This window comes from Phyllobates terribilis, unplaced genomic scaffold (assembly GCF_046119375.1).
Source record: "Phyllobates terribilis strain yellow unplaced genomic scaffold, ASM4611937v1 Scaffold_74__1_contigs__length_7073193, whole genome shotgun sequence".
Classification (NCBI taxonomy): domain Eukaryota; kingdom Metazoa; phylum Chordata; class Amphibia; order Anura; family Dendrobatidae; genus Phyllobates; species Phyllobates terribilis.
Window position 1 is genome coordinate 1,378,722 of NW_027362834.1, and position 16,315 is coordinate 1,395,036.

General features: G+C 52.3%; 5 non-coding genes and 1 pseudogene across 5 annotated transcripts; all 6 read left to right on the forward strand.

The window, feature by feature from the left end:
- The first annotated feature begins 5,078 nt into the window (after nucleotides 1-5,078).
- On the forward strand, nucleotides 5,079-5,272 carry LOC141196295 (U2 spliceosomal RNA). Its single transcript, XR_012268854.1, has one exon. It is a non-coding gene; the product is annotated as a U2 spliceosomal RNA (small nuclear RNA).
- Nucleotides 5,273-6,393: 1,121 nt separating this feature from the next.
- On the forward strand, nucleotides 6,394-6,471 carry LOC141196441 (U2 spliceosomal RNA; annotated as a pseudogene).
- Nucleotides 6,472-12,035: 5,564 nt separating this feature from the next.
- Nucleotides 12,036-12,229, forward strand: LOC141196277 (U2 spliceosomal RNA). Its single transcript, XR_012268838.1, has one exon. It is a non-coding gene; the product is annotated as a U2 spliceosomal RNA (small nuclear RNA).
- Nucleotides 12,230-13,347: 1,118 nt separating this feature from the next.
- On the forward strand, nucleotides 13,348-13,538 carry LOC141195828 (U2 spliceosomal RNA). The gene has a single exon (XR_012268403.1). It is a non-coding gene; the product is annotated as a U2 spliceosomal RNA (small nuclear RNA).
- Nucleotides 13,539-14,659: 1,121 nt separating this feature from the next.
- LOC141195829 (U2 spliceosomal RNA) lies at nucleotides 14,660-14,850 on the forward strand. Its single transcript, XR_012268404.1, has one exon. It is a non-coding gene; the product is annotated as a U2 spliceosomal RNA (small nuclear RNA).
- A 1,122-nt stretch (nucleotides 14,851-15,972) lies between these two features.
- On the forward strand, nucleotides 15,973-16,163 carry LOC141196013 (U2 spliceosomal RNA). Its single transcript, XR_012268582.1, has one exon. It is a non-coding gene; the product is annotated as a U2 spliceosomal RNA (small nuclear RNA).
- The last annotated feature ends 152 nt before the right edge of the window (nucleotides 16,164-16,315 follow it).

Sequence of the window (16,315 nt, forward strand, 5' to 3'; positions counted from 1 at the left end):
GGATGGGAGGGTGCCGGACATGTCCTCGGACGTGTTCTGCCAGAAGATGCTGCTGGATCGAGGCTTCTCCAGGTCGGACACCCTCAGCATCCAGACCTTCTTGACGGGGATCTTCTTCGTCACCTTCGCCACTGTGAACACCTGCAGGAGGTTCTGGGAAATGGTAAGCGCAAAAGGATCGGATAATTCTTTCTCTGCCTTTACAGGTAGCTGCCCTATCCAGAGGGACGAAAGGAGGATCACGGTCTCCATGCGCAACCCGCACACCCCAGGCCAAGACATCTGTACCTTCCTGAGACGCTTCTGTTTGGTTGTGAAGGAACCCTCTCACATCCTGAATGGACTCTTCTTCTGGACAGGTAAGTGGTCGGTGACTGTTAGACTTCACAGGGACCTGGCGTACTCAGACGGACTTCGGCACCTGCCCCCGACATTCTCCCTGGGCAACTCCTACGGCCTCATCTATTACCCGGACATGCCGCGGAACTGCAGGAGATGCGGCAAGAACGGCCACGAGATGAAGGACTGCAAGGAGGATGCCTGCAGGATTTGTCGAGTGACGGGACACAGCTCGAAGGACTGCCCGAAGAAGACGTCCTGCAACCTGTGTGGGCTGGCGGCTCATCTGTACAAGGATTGCCCCAAGCGTGAGAGATCCTGGGCATCGGTGGTTGCGACGACCCCAGCTCCGGAGGACAAGGCCCCGACGACCAGGCCTGTGAAGGTCAAGGACGCGACGACCAAGGCCCCAGCGGCCAAGGCCGAGACGACCAAGGCCAAAGCGGTCAAGGAGTCGGTGGCCAAAGTCCCAGCGACGGTCCCAGCAGCTCCGAAGCAGAAGAAAAAGTCAAAGGAGGGTAAGAGTTCTGTCACCCCTCTCTCGATCCCTCCCCCTGCCACCCCCGTCCAATCCCCCCCCACCCCGGCCACCCCTGCTGAGGATTCCACTTCCTCTTCCTCCTTCCCCTACTCCTCAGCAGGTGTCCTTTCCCCTGCCCCGGCAGCCACTCTCCCTCCTCAGACCATGGTAGTGGTGGAATTAACCTTTCCTCCACCTGCCGCTATCTATTCCGAGGAGGATTTTCCCCTTCTTGTCTCCCCAGTTCCAACCCGGGGAAAGAGGAAGGTGGAGGACAGCCCTGCTACTGAATCCTCCAAAAAGAAGATTCTGGATTTCGTAGGCGAAAAGGAGGATACCCTCCCTGAGCCAGAAGAGATGGAGCACATGGTTGAGACCCTGGTGGCCGAGCCAGAAGAGGAGGAACTGGTGGTCGCCGAGATCGAGGCCGCGCTGCTTGACCAGATGGAGGAAGAGGGCCTGCTGGTGATCCCGTCACCAGCAGTCAACACCGACGAGGGACCACCCGACCGGAGTGGTAACTAAGGTGTATTGCCTGCGCTAACTTTTTCTTTTTTCCCTACATGATGGCTAATATTAACTTATTTTCCATTAATGTCAGGAGCATCAAGGACAAGTTCAGACGTCAGACTATTTATGCCTTCCTTACTTCCCAGTTGTGTGATGTTTATATGTTGCAGGAATGTTCCCTTCCCTCCTCTAGGTCCTTCAAACATCTGGCCAGGGAGTGGTCCCACGGTCCATCCTACTGGTCCGGTGGGGGTGACTGCAAGTCTGCAGGGGTCGCAATTCTGATCAGGGGGGGCGCATTCACGCTTGAGTCCGTCCAGGAGCTCATCTGCGGCAGGGCTCTTGTTGTAGATGGCAACTGGGCGGGAGAACCTGTCAGGTTCATCAACGTGTATGCGTCCCCACTGAAGAATGAGCGTTTGGAGCTTTTCCAGACCCTGCGGCTTCAGCTTGCCACCACCAGGACCTTAGTGATGGCCGGGGATTTCAACTGCCCCATCGAGGAGGATGGTCGTAGTTCTGGCACATCTGCCAAGTTGGACATCACGTCCAAGCTGCTCATCGAGATGGTAACCGAGGCCTCTCTTCAGGACGTGGTGGGCTCCATGGGGAGAGGCTCCACGAACTATTCGTGGAGCCGACCGGATGGCTCACTCCGCTCCAGGATTGACTTTGTGTTCACCTCTCGGGCAGTCAGGCAGAGTAGGCACTCGATGGTCCCCTGCTTCTTCTCCGACCACAGAGCCATTCACTTACAAGGTGTCCTCGGCGACGGTTTTCCGTCCGGCCCCGGCTCCTGGAAGCTGAATTGTGCTCTGCTGGCTCAGGATGAAGTCGTGGAGGAGCTGAGAGCAGCCTACGCAATGTGGCAGTCCTACAAGGGTAGCTTCCAAACAGTCTCTGATTGGTGGGAATATGTTAAACTTGAGTTTCGCTGTTTCTTTCAGGCCAAGGGTCGACAACAGGCGTGTGAGAAGAGGAGGGACTTCAGAGGGCTGCAGCGCGAGCTGCGGTCGCTGCAGGACCTTCTTCACTGTGGCTGGGACGTGAGGGAGGAGCTGGAGGAGACCAAGAAGAGCCTGAAAAGGCACTTTGAGGAGGAGTCCAAGCGAATCGTCTTCCGTTCCAAAGTGGAGAATCTGGAGAAGGGTGAGAAATGTAACTCATTCTTTTTCAGGAAACTTCATGCCGGTCACACGCCCCTGAACGAGCTGCGAGACGAGAGCGGAAACATGCGACGTGGGAAGGAGGACGTGATGAGGGTCGTCAGCGACTTCTACAGCGAACTCTACTCCCACAAGACTACCGACCCCGACGCTGCTGATAACTTCCTGTCAGGTATCACTAACCATCTTGATCCTGCAGGCACGGCAGCCTTGGACAAACCTCTGATGGTGGGCGAATTGCTCTCTGCCGCTAAATCCTTTAGGACCGGCAGGACCCCGGGCAGTGATGGTCTTCCAGCGGAGCTCTATGTAGCGCTGGGAGACCTCATCTGTCCGGACCTGTTGGACCTGTACGAGGAGATGGTGGTGGAGGGTAGAATGCCTCCATCTTTGAGGGAAGGAATGGTCACGATCCTGTACAAGCGGAAGGGAGAGAGTTGCGACCTGAGGAATTGGCGTCCCATCACTCTGCTCAATGTGGACTACAAGATCCTGGCCAAGACGATGGCGACACGACTTAAGACGGTCATCGGACGGATCATCCACCCGGACCAGACCTGCGGCATCCCTGGACGTCGCATCGCAGACAGCCTCGCTCTCGTGCGGGACACGGTCGAGTACATCAAGGTCCGCCGCGCACATGCGGCCCTGGTCTCCTTGGATCAGGAGAAGGCCTTCGACCGGGTTTCCCACGAGTTCATGGGCCGAGCTCTGCACCGGTTAGGTTTGGGTAACATGTTTTGTTCGTATGTCCGTTTGATGTATTTTGATACCCACAGCTCGGTGTTGGTGAAAGGCTGGAAGACTGACCCCTTCCCTGTCCTCTCTGGGGTCAGACAAGGCTGCCCTCTATCACCTCTTCTTTTTGTTTGTGTTATAGAACTCTTCGCAGAGGCTATCCGGCAGAATGGAGAGATCAGAGGGATCACCGCACCGGGTCCGGGACGACACGAGGTCAAGTGCTCGCTCTACATGGACGACGTCACCGTCTTCTGCGCTGATCGTGGTTCAGTCGACGCCCTCGTCCAGACGTGTGAGAGGTTCGGCCGGGCTTCAGGGGCCAAAGTCAACTGCAGGAAGTCGGAAGCCATGCTCTTCGGGGATTGGCAGCCGGCCTCCTCCGCCCCCTTCCCCTTCAACATTCAACCGGATTTCCTCAAGGTGCTGGGAGTCTGGTTCGGGAAGGAAGGAGCGGCCCTCAAGTCCTGGCAAGAACGCTTGGCCAAGGTGAAGCAACGAATCGGACTCTGGAGCCTCAGACACCTCACTTGTGAGGGTAAGGCACTCGTCCTGCGTAATGAGGTCCTGCCCGTCTTGCAGTACACGGCGCAGGCCTGGCCCCCACACGTCACTGTGTGCAGGGCCATTACCAGGACAGTGTTTCACTTTGTCTGGGGATCCAAGATGGACAGAGTCAGGCGGGCCGTCATGTACAAGGAGCCTCGCAAGGGTGGGAAGGGCGTTCCAGATATCCCCACCCTCCTGCGATCCTCTTTTGTGTGTGATTGTGTCCGCCGGACTTTGCAAGTCAAGAATGGCTCCGCGGGCAGGTCCATGTCTCGCTTCTTCCTGCTTCCTCTTTGGAGGCGACTCGGCTGGGACAAGTGGGACAGCTCCTTCCCCTACAACTGGACGACGCCATGGTTCTATGGAGACGTCGTTCGATTTGTGGGGGAACATCAACTGGAGGGACTCAAGCCCGACTTGTGGAAGCCCAAAACTATCCACAAGCTCATCAGAGCCAAGGATGACGTGGAGAACATCACAGGACTTCACCAGGACACGCTGGAGACTGTGTGGACAAATGTGTCGTCTGACAGGCTGACCAACGGGCACAAGGACTTGTCGTGGATGGCGATTCAGGGCGGACTGCCCGTCCGGTCATTCATGCATGCCCGGAACCTGTGCCAGACCCGGTACTGCCCAAGGTGCCCCTTCGTGGAGGAAACATCTTTGCACACTTTTTGGGACTGCGGATTTGCACAGCGCCTGTTGACTGCCCTTGAGGACGACCTGAGGAACTCTGTCCCCAGGGCGAGCCTATCGCACCATTCTGTGCTTTACGGACTCTTCCCTGGGGTTCATACCGTCGGAGCCATCCAGGAGGCTTGGCGCCTTATGAACTGCTTCAAGGATGCCGTTTGGGTCGCCAGGAACCGGCTCATCTTGAGGAGGGAGAGGATGTCCATCCAGGACTGCCGCAGGCTGATCCACAGCCTGCTCAGAGACTATTCCATCGTGGACGGTCCGGAGGACGAGGATGAGGACTAAACCCCTCCTCCCCCTCTCCCCTTATGTGTCTTGTCTTTTAATAAAGCTTCGGGCCTGTGATTTTCCCCTCCCCATCCCCTTTTTCCCAATCCCCATCCCTTATCACGGTTCGTCGTACTGTATTGATTGACATGCTTTTTCTTTCATATTGAGTGTTTTGTGTAGCATAGGGGTGTGATGTGTCTAGTTAGTGCATCGTATCCTCATGCTATGTAAATGTGATGTAGAATTCTGTGTGTACTGGGCTGCGGCACTGTACACTGTCTGTTAACTTATTTTTTGTGCTAATAAAAGATATATTCAATCAAAAAAATCTGTTCTTATCAGTTTAATATCTGATACCTCCCCTATCTGGGGACCATATATTAAATGGATTTTTAGAACAGGGAGATGGAAAAAGAGCTTGCTCTGTCCACTCCACGCATTGACCTGGTATTGCAGTATCTCCAGGACCGGTGCACCCCTTCTTTAATGCAGTTTCAAAAATCAGAAAGAATTGAATTCAATGCTTTTTGTTCATTTTGCTTGTTTGTCGGATTTTGGGATGGACTCTTTGGCTTTGCTTTTCTTCTCCTCATTGGATTTTTCATGTTAAAAGTTGCAGAAGCCAGATGACAAGCTCATTTTGGTTCAACTTCAGCAACTGTGCATTGCATTGCCATGTAATGTAATGTAATGCAATGCTATCTATCTAGCTCTCCCTCTATACTTCCTTTTGGATAAACAGACATATTAGGCAAGCATTTTGGAGCTTTCACCTAAATAACTACAGGTGGTGAGATAAGCTGCACAATATAATTGACCTTTCAGTATATTGTTGCACACACACCATCTATTTAGCAAATGCCCTTGTTATCAACAGCAGCCTTTTAAACTCACCTGAGCTAACAGGTATGTGAGCTGGTTACTCTGCTGCGCTTAAAATTTCTTTTTTGGTTTGCTACAATGCCTTTTCTGAAACGTTGTCTCCCTCTGCTGGAACACTGACTTCTTTCATTTAATGCCTGCAGACTATAAAAGAGAAACCAACCCAAAAAGTTTGGTTGATTAGTCTGTGGCATTCTTTTAAACTGTTGCTTATGGCGGTCTCTGTGAGCTTCTCAGTGACATTCAGCCATCCAGGTATCCCGCCTGCAGTAGACGGAATGTGGCAATGGAACGCTGGCTGCGCGTGTCATAATAGGCTCTGAGCCTTTATATACCTGCGCACAGCAGCAGCCACCTTCAGTCTGCTGCTGGACAGCCAGCAGCAGCAGCAGCAGGAGAGGTAATTAATCAGCAACCCTCCTGCTAAGGGTAGACAGCTGCTCGTTCCACCCCCCCCCCCGCCTTAATTGGTTCTCCTCCCTTCCAACGGTGTTGAGGCGGGTGGGAACAGCCGGGGGTTGAGGGTACTGTGCTAAAAGAGGTGGAGTTATGCAGATCTAAAACGCGTGGATTGCAGCAGCAGCAAGCCGAAAAGTGCAGGCATGTGAGGGATCTAGAGGTTGACAGCATGTCTTCTTAACGGGAGTCCAGGTGGCCATCTCCACAAATGGACTTTTCAGAATCCTTGGGTGGCACCGTAGTCGGAAACCAATTCTGGTTATCGCTTCTCGGCCTTTTGGCTAAGATCAAGTGTAGTATCTGTTCTTTTAAGAACACAAGAGCTACGATCTACACTTGACGAGAGCGATCGAACTCGGAAGGAGAAGAGCTTCGGAGCGCAGCTGACATCGGAGAAGGAAGGCGGATATCGGTGGGAGGAAGAAGCTCTAAAGAATCCAGAAGAAGACGAAGACTCGGAGAAGAATCGGGCTGTCCTGTGGAATCTTTGAGTAAGAAAATCATCGAGACAAAGACCTTTCGGGGAATTTGTCCAGAACACGACGGGAGAAGAATCTGCATAGCTCCACCCATTTCGGGAAGAGCTCCAGATCCAGCTCCAAGAAGTAACTGCAGGAGGAAAGCCATGGCAAGCGCTGCGAGGAAGGCCGAAAAGAAGAGCCTGGAGCAGGGGACAGCCAGGAGGGCCCAGCCAGGAGCCGATTCTGACCCCAAGGACTCTGCCTCCACGACTGGCCAGCAGAAGGGACCCCAGAAGCCCCGCCACGAAGCTCCAGCCCTGGAGCCATGGATGCGGCAGACGGTGGCCCTGAAGCTGAAGGAAGTGGATGGGAGGGTGCCGGACATGTCCTCGGACGTGTTCTGCCAGAAGATGCTGCTGGATCGAGGCTTCTCCAGGTCGGACACCCTCAGCATCCAGACCTTCTTGACGGGGATCTTCTTCGTCACCTTCGCCACTGTGAACACCTGCAGGAGGTTCTGGGAAATGGTAAGCGCAAAAGGATCGGATAATTCTTTCTCTGCCTTTACAGGTAGCTGCCCTATCCAGAGGGACGAAAGGAGGATCACGGTCTCCATGCGCAACCCGCACACCCCAGGCCAAGACATCTGTACCTTCCTGAGACGCTTCTGTTTGGTTGTGAAGGAACCCTCTCACATCCTGAATGGACTCGGCTTCTGGACAGGTAAGTGGTCGGTGACTGTTAGACTTCACAGGGACCTGGCGTACTCAGACGGACTTCGGCACCTGCCCCCGACATTCTCCCTGGGCAACTCCTACGGCCTCATCTATTACCCGGACATGCCGCGGAACTGCAGGAGATGCGGCAAGAACGGCCACGAGATGAAGGACTGCAAGGAGGATGCCTGCAGGATTTGTCGAGTGACGGGACACAGCTCGAAGGACTGCCCGAAGAAGACGTCCTGCAACCTGTGTGGGCTGGCGGCTCATCTGTACAAGGATTGCCCCAAGCGTGAGAGATCCTGGGCATCGGTGGTTGCGACGACCCCAGCTCCGGAGGACAAGGCCCCGACGACCAGGCCTGTGAAGGTCAAGGACGCGACGACCAAGGCCCCAGCGGCCAAGGCCGAGACGACCAAGGCCAAAGCGGTCAAGGAGTCGGTGGCCAAAGCCCCAGCGACGGTCCCAGCAGCTCCGAAGCAGAAGAAAAAGTCAAAGGAGGGTAAGAGTTCTGTCACCCCTCTCTCGATCCCTCCCCCTGCCACCCCCGTCCAATCCCCCCCCACCCCGGCCACCCCTGCTGAGGATTCCACTTCCTCTTCCTCCTTCCCCTACTCCTCAGCAGGTGTCCTTTCCCCTGCCCCGGCAGCCACTCTCCCTCCTCAGACCATGGTAGTGGTGGAATTAACCTTTCCTCCACCTGCCGCTATCTATTCCGAGGAGGATTTTCCCCTTCTTGTCTCCCCAGTTCCAACCCGGGGAAAGAGGAAGGTGGAGGACAGCCCTGCTACTGAATCCTCCAAAAAGAAGATTCTGGATTTCGTAGGCGAAAAGGAGGATACCCTCCCTGAGCCAGAAGAGATGGAGCACATGGTTGAGACCCTGGTGGCCGAGCCAGAAGAGGAGGAACTGGTGGTCGCCGAGATCGAGGCCGCGCTGCTTGACCAGATGGAGGAAGAGGGCCTGCTGGTGATCCCGTCACCAGCAGTCAACACCGACGAGGGACCACCCGACCGGAGTGGTAACTAAGGTGTATTGCCTGCGCTAACTTTTTCTTTTTTCCCTACATGATGGCTAATATTAACTTATTTTCCATTAATGTCAGGAGCATCAAGGACAAGTTCAGACGTCAGACTATTTATGCCTTCCTTACTTCCCAGTTGTGTGATGTTTATATGTTGCAGGAATGTTCCCTTCCCTCCTCTAGGTCCTTCAAACATCTGGCCAGGGAGTGGTCCCACGGTCCATCCTACTGGTCCGGTGGGGGTGACTGCAAGTCTGCAGGGGTCGCAATTCTGATCAGGGGGGGCGCATTCACGCTTGAGTCCGTCCAGGAGCTCATCTGCGGCAGGGCTCTTGTTGTAGATGGCAACTGGGCGGGAGAACCTGTCAGGTTCATCAACGTGTATGCGTCCCCACTGAAGAATGAGCGTTTGGAGCTTTTCCAGACCCTGCGGCTTCAGCTTGCCACCACCAGGACCTTAGTGATGGCCGGGGATTTCAACTGCCCCATCGAGGAGGATGGTCGTAGTTCTGGCACATCTGCCAAGTTGGACATCACGTCCAAGCTGCTCATCGAGATGGTAACCGAGGCCTCTCTTCAGGACGTGGTGGGCTCCATGGGGAGAGGCTCCACGAACTATTCGTGGAGCCGACCGGATGGCTCACTCCGCTCCAGGATTGACTTTGTGTTCACCTCTCGGGCAGTCAGGCAGAGTAGGCACTCGATGGTCCCCTGCTTCTTCTCCGACCACAGAGCCATTCACTTACAAGGTGTCCTCGGCGACGGTTTTCCGTCCGGCCCCGGCTCCTGGAAGCTGAATTGTGCTCTGCTGGCTCAGGATGAAGTCGTGGAGGAGCTGAGAGCAGCCTACGCAATGTGGCAGTCCTACAAGGGTAGCTTCCAAACAGTCTCTGATTGGTGGGAATATGTTAAACTTGAGTTTCGCTGTTTCTTTCAGGCCAAGGGTCGACAACAGGCGTGTGAGAAGAGGAGGGACTTCAGAGGGCTGCAGCGCGAGCTGCGGTCGCTGCAGGACCTTCTTCACTGTGGCTGGGACGTGAGGGAGGAGCTGGAGGAGACCAAGAAGAGCCTGAAAAGGCACTTTGAGGAGGAGTCCAAGCGAATCGTCTTCCGTTCCAAAGTGGAGAATCTGGAGAAGGGTGAGAAATGTAACTCATTCTTTTTCAGGAAACTTCATGCCGGTCACACGCCCCTGAACGAGCTGCGAGACGAGAGCGGAAACATGCGACGTGGGAAGGAGGACGTGATGAGGGTCGTCAGCGACTTCTACAGCGAACTCTACTCCCACAAGACTACCGACCCCGACGCTGCTGATAACTTCCTGTCAGGTATCACTAACCATCTTGATCCTGCAGGCACGGCAGCCTTGGACAAACCTCTGATGGTGGGCGAATTGCTCTCTGCCGCTAAATCCTTTAGGACCGGCAGGACCCCGGGCAGTGATGGTCTTCCAGCGGAGCTCTATGTAGCGCTGGGAGACCTCATCTGTCCGGACCTGTTGGACCTGTACGAGGAGATGGTGGTGGAGGGTAGAATGCCTCCATCTTTGAGGGAAGGAATGGTCACGATCCTGTACAAGCGGAAGGGAGAGAGTTGCGACCTGAGGAATTGGCGTCCCATCACTCTGCTCAACGTGGACTACAAGATCCTGGCCAAGACGATGGCGACACGACTTAAGACGGTCATCGGACGGATCATCCACCCGGACCAGACCTGCGGCATCCCTGGACGTCGCATCGCAGACAGCCTCGCTCTCGTGCGGGACACGGTCGAGTACATCAAGGTCCGCCGCGCACACGCGGCCCTGGTCTCCTTGGATCAGGAGAAGGCCTTCGACCGGGTTTCCCACGAGTTCATGGGCCGAGCTCTGCACCGGTTAGGTTTGGGTAACATGTTTTGTTCGTATGTCCGTTTGATGTATTTTGATATCCACAGCTCGGTGTTGGTGAAAGGCTGGAAGACTGACCCCTTCCCTGTCCTCTCTGGGGTCAGACAAGGCTGCCCTCTATCACCTCTTCTTTTTGTTTGTGTTATAGAACTCTTCGCAGAGGCTATCCGGCAGAATGGAGAGATCAGAGGGATCACCGCACCGGGTCCGGGACGACACGAGGTCAAGTGCTCGCTCTACATGGACGACGTCACCGTCTTCTGCGCTGATCGTGGTTCAGTCGACGCCCTCGTCCAGACGTGTGAGAGGTTCGGCCGGGCTTCAGGGGCCAAAGTCAACTGCAGGAAGTCGGAAGCCATGCTCTTCGGGGATTGGCAGCCGGCCTCCTCCGCCCCCTTCCCCTTCAACATTCAACCGGATTTCCTCAAGGTGCTGGGAGTCTGGTTCGGGAAGGAAGGAGCGGCCCTCAAGTCCTGGCAAGAACGCTTGGCCAAGGTGAAGCAACGGATCGGACTCTGGAGCCTCAGACACCTCACTTGTGAGGGTAAGGCACTCGTCCTGCGTAATGAGGTCCTGCCCGTCTTGCAGTACACGGCGCAGGCCTGGCCCCCACACGTCACTGTGTGCAGGGCCATTACCAGGACAGTGTTTCACTTTGTCTGGGGATCCAAGATGGACAGAGTCAGGCGGGCCGTCATGTACAAGGAGCCTCGCAAGGGTGGGAAGGGCGTTCCAGATATCCCCACCCTCCTGCGATCCTCTTTTGTGTGTGATTGTGTCCGCCGGACTTTGCAAGTCAAGAATGGCTCCGCGGGCAGGTCCATGTCTCGCTTCTTCCTGCTTCCTCTTTGGAGGCGACTCGGCTGGGACAAGTGGGACAGCTCCTTCCCCTACAACTGGACGACGCCATGGTTCTACGGAGACGTCGTTCGATTTGTGGGGGAACATCAACTGGAGGGACTCAAGCCCGACTTGTGGAAGCCCAAAACTATCCACAAGCTCATCAGAGCCAAGGATGACGTGGAGAACATCACAGGACTTCACCAGGACACGCTGGAGACTGTGTGGACAAATGTGTCGTCTGACAGGCTGACCAACGGGCACAAGGACTTGTCGTGGATGGCGATTCAGGGCGGACTGCCCGTCCGGTCATTCATGCATGCCCGGAACCTGTGCAAGACCCGGTACTGCCCAAGGTGCCCCTTCGTGGAGGAAACATCTTTGCACACTTTTTGGGACTGCGGATTTGCACAGCGCCTGTTGACTGCCCTTGAGGACGACCTGAGGAACTCTGTCCCCAGGGCGAGCCTATCGCACCATTCTGTGCTTTACGGACTCTTCCCTGGGGTTCATACCGTCGGAGCCATCCAGGAGGCTTGGCGCCTTATGAACTGCTTCAAGGATGCCGTTTGGGTCGCCAGGAACCGGCTCATCTTGAGGAGGGAGAGGATGTCCATCCAGGACTGCCGCAGGCTGATCCACAGCCTGCTCAGAGACTATTCCATCGTGGACGGTCCGGAGGACGAGGATGAGGACTAAACCCCTCCTCCCCCTCTCCCCTTATGTGTCTTGTCTTTTAATAAAGCTTCGGGCCTGTGATTTTCCCCTCCCCATCCCCTTTTTCCCAATCCCCATCCCTTATCACGGTTCGTCGTACTGTATTGATTGACATGCTTTTTCTTTCATATTGAGTGTTTTGTGTAGCATAGGGGTGTGATGTGTCTAGTTAGTGCGTCGTATCCTCATGCTATGTAAATGTGATGTAGAATTCTGTGTGTACTGGGCTGCGGCACTGTACACTGTCTGTTAACTTATTTTTTGTGCTAATAAAAGATATATTCAATCAAAAAAATCTGTTCTTATCAGTTTAATATCTGATACGTCCCCTTTCTGGGGACCATATATTAAATGGATTTTTAGAACAGGGAGATGGAAAAAGAGCTTGCTCTGTCCACTCCACGCATTGACCTGGTATTGCAGTATCTCCAGGACCGGTGCACCCCTTCTTTAATGCAGTTTCTAAAATCAGAAAGAATTGAATTCAATGCTTTTTGTTCATTTTGCTTGTTTGTCGGATTTTGGGATGGACTCTTTGGCTTTGCTTTTCTTCTCCTCATTGGATTTTTCATGTTAAAAGTTGCAGAAGCCAGATGACAAGCTCATTTTGGTTCAACTTCAGCAACTGTGCATTGCATTGCCATGTAATGTAATGTAATGCAATGCTATCTATCTAGCTCTCCCTCTATACTTCCTTTTGGATAAACAGACATATTAGGCAAGCATTTTGGAGCTTTCACCTAAATAACTACAGGTGGTGAGATAAGCTGCACAATATAATTGACCTTTCAGTATATTGTTGCACACACACCATCTATTTAGCAAATGCCCTTGTTATCAACAGCAGCCTTTTAAACTCACCTGAGCTAACAGGTATGTGAGCTGGTTACTCTGCTGCGCTTAAAATTTCTTTTTTGGTTTGCTACAATGCCTTTTCTGAAACGTTGTCTCCCTCTGCTGGAACACTGACTTCTTTCATTTAATGCCTGCAGACTATAAAAGAGAAACCAACCCAAAAAGTTTGGTTGATTAGTCTGTGGCATTCTTTTAAACTGTTGCTTATGGCGGTCTCTGTGAGCTTCTCAGTGACATTCAGCCATCCAGGTATCCCGCCTGCAGTAGACGGAATGTGGCAATGGAACGCTGGCTGCGCGTGTCATAATAGGCTCTGAGCCTTTATATACCTGCGCACAGCAGCAGCCACGTTCAGTCTGCTGCTGGACAGCCAGCAGCAGCAGCAGCAGGAGAGGTAATTAATCAGCAACCCTCCTGCTAAGGGTAGACAGCTGCTCGTTCCACCCCCCCCGCCTTAATTGGTTCTCCTCCCTTCCAACGGTGTTGAGGCGGGTGGGAACAGCCGGGGGTTGAGGGTACTGTGCTAAAAGAGGTGGAGTTATGCAGATCTAAAACGCGTGGATTGCAGCAGCAGCAAGCCGAAAAGTGCAGGCATGTGAGGGATCTAGAGGTTGACAGCATGTCTTCTTAACGGGAGTCCAGGTGGCCATCTCCACAAATGGACTTTTCAGAATCCTTGGGTGGCACCGTAGTCGGAAACCAATTCTGGTTATCGCTTCTCGGCCTTTTGGCTAAGATCAAGTGTAGTATCTGTTCTTATCAGTTTAATATCTGATACGTCCCCTATCTGGGGACCATATATTAAATGGATTTTTAGAACAGGGAGATGGAAAAAGAGCTTGCTCTGTCCACTCCACGCATTGACCTGGTATTTCAGTATCTCCAGGACCGGTGCACCCCTTCTTTAATGCAGTTTCTAAAATCAGAAAGAATTGAATTCAATGCTTTTTGTTCATTTTGCTTGTTTGTCGGATTTTGGGATGGACTCTTTGGCTTTGCTTTTCTTCTCCTCATTGGATTTTTCATGTTAAAAGTTGCAGAAGCCAGATGACAAGCTCATTTTGGTTCAACTTCAGCAACTGTGCATTGCATTGCCATGTAATGTAATGTAATGCAATGCTATCTATCTAGCTCTCCCTCTATACTTCCTTTTGGATAAACAGACATATTAGGCAAGCATTTTGGAGCTTTCACCTAAATAACTACAGGTGGTGAGATAAGCTGCACAATATAATTGACCTTTCAGTATATTGTTGCACACACACCATCTATTTAGCAAATGCCCTTGTTATCAACAGCAGCCTTTTAAACTCACCTGAGCTAACAGGTATGTGAGCTGGTTACTCTGCTGCGCTTAAAATTTCTTTTTTGGTTTGCTACAATGCCTTTTCTGAAACGTTGTCTCCCTCTGCTGGAACACTGACTTCTTTCATTTAATGCCTGCAGACTATGAAAGAGAAACCAACCCAAAAAGTTTGGTTGATTAGTCTGTGGCATTCTTTTAAACTGTTGCTTATGGCGGTCTCTGTGAGCTTCTCAGTGACATTCAGCCATCCAGGTATCCCGCCTGCAGTAGACGGAATGTGGCAATGGAACGCTGGCTGCGCGTGTCATAATAGGCTCTGAGCCTTTATATACCTGCGCACAGCAGCAGCCACCTTCAGTCTGCTGCTGGACAGCCAGCAGCAGCAGCAGCAGGAGAGGTAATTAATCAGCAACCCTCCTGCTAAGGGTAGACAGCTGCTCGTTCCACCCCCCCCCCCACCTTAATTGGTTCTCCTCCCTTCCAACGGTGTTGAGGCGGGTGGGAACAGCCGGGGGTTGAGGGTACTGTGCTAAAAGAGGTGGAGTTATGCAGATCTAAAACGCGTGGATTGCAGCAGCAGCAAGCTGAAAAGTGCAGGCATGTGAGGGATCTAGAGGTTGACAGCATGTCTTCTTAACGGGAGTCCAGGTGGCCATCTCCACAAATGGACTTTTCAGAATCCTTGGGTGGCACCGTAGTCGGAAACCAATTCTGGTTATCGCTTCTCGGCCTTTTGGCTAAGATCAAGTGTAGTATCTGTTCTTATCAGTTTAATATCTGATACGTCCCCTATCTGGGGACCATATATTAAATGGATTTTTAGAACAGGGAGATGGAAAAAGAGCTTGCTCTGTCCACTCCACGCATTGACCTGGTATTTCAGTATCTCCAGGACCGGTGCACCCCTTCTTTAATGCAGTTTCTAAAATCAGAAAGAATTGAATTCAATGCTTTTTGTTCATTTTGCTTGTTTGTCGGATTTTGGGATGGACTCTTTGGCTTTGCTTTTCTTCTCCTCATTGGATTTTTCATGTTAAAAGTTGCAGAAGCCAGATGACAAGCTCATTTTGGTTCAACTTCAGCAACTGTGCATTGCATTGCCATGTAATGTAATGTAATGCAATGCTATCTATCTAGCTCTCCCTCTATACTTCCTTTTGGATAAACAGACATATTAGGCAAGCATTTTGGAGCTTTCACCTAAATAACTACAGGTGGTGATATAAGCTGCACAATATAATTGACCTTTCAGTATATTGTTGCACACACACCATCTATTTAGCAAATGCCCTTGTTATCAACAGCAGCCTTTTAAACTCACCTGAGCTAACAGGTATGTGAGCTGGTTACTCTGCTGCGCTTAAAATTTCTTTTTTGGTTTGCTACAATGCCTTTTCTGAAACGTTGTCTCCCTCTGCTGGAACACTGACTTCTTTCATTTAATGCCTGCAGACTATGAAAGAGAAACCAACCCAAAAAGTTTGGTTGATTAGTCTGTGGCATTCTTTTAAACTGTTGCTTATGGCGGTCTCTGTGAGCTTCTCAGTGACATTCAGCCATCCAGGTATCCCGCCTGCAGTAGACGGAATGTGGCAATGGAACGCTGGCTGCGCGTGTCATAATAGGCTCTGAGCCTTTATATACCTGCGCACAGCAGCAGCCACCTTCAGTCTGCTGCTGGACAGCCAGCAGCAGCAGCAGCAGGAGAGGTAATTAATCAGCAACCCTCCTGCTAAGGGTAGACAGCTGCTCGTTCCACCCCCCCCCCCCGCCTTAATTGGTTCTCCTCCCTTCCAACGGTGTTGAGGCGGGTGGGAACAGCCGGGGGTTGAGGGTACTGTGCTAAAAGAGGTGGAGTTATGCAGATCTAAAACGCGTGGATTGCAGCAGCAGCAAGCTGAAAAGTGCAGGCATGTGAGGGATCTAGAGGTTGACAGCATGTCTTCTTAACGGGAGTCCAGGTGGCCATCTCCACAAATGGACTTTTCAGAATCCTTGGGTGGCACCGTAGTCGGAAACCAATTCTGGTTATCGCTTCTCGGCCTTTTGGCTAAGATCAAGTGTAGTATCTGTTCTTATCAGTTTAATATCTGATACGTCCCCTATCTGGGGACCATATATTAAATGGATTTTTAGAACAGGGATATGGAAAAAGAGCTTGCTCTGTCCACTCCACGCATTGACCTGGTATTGCAGTATCTCCAGGACCGGTGCACCCCTTCTTTAATGCAGTTTCTAAAATCAGAAAGAATTGAATTCAATGCTTTTTGTTCATTTTGCTTGTTTGTCGGATTTTGGGATGGACTCTTTGGCTTTGCTTTTCTTCTCCTCATTGGATTTTTCATGTTAAAAGTTGCAGAAGCCAGATGACAA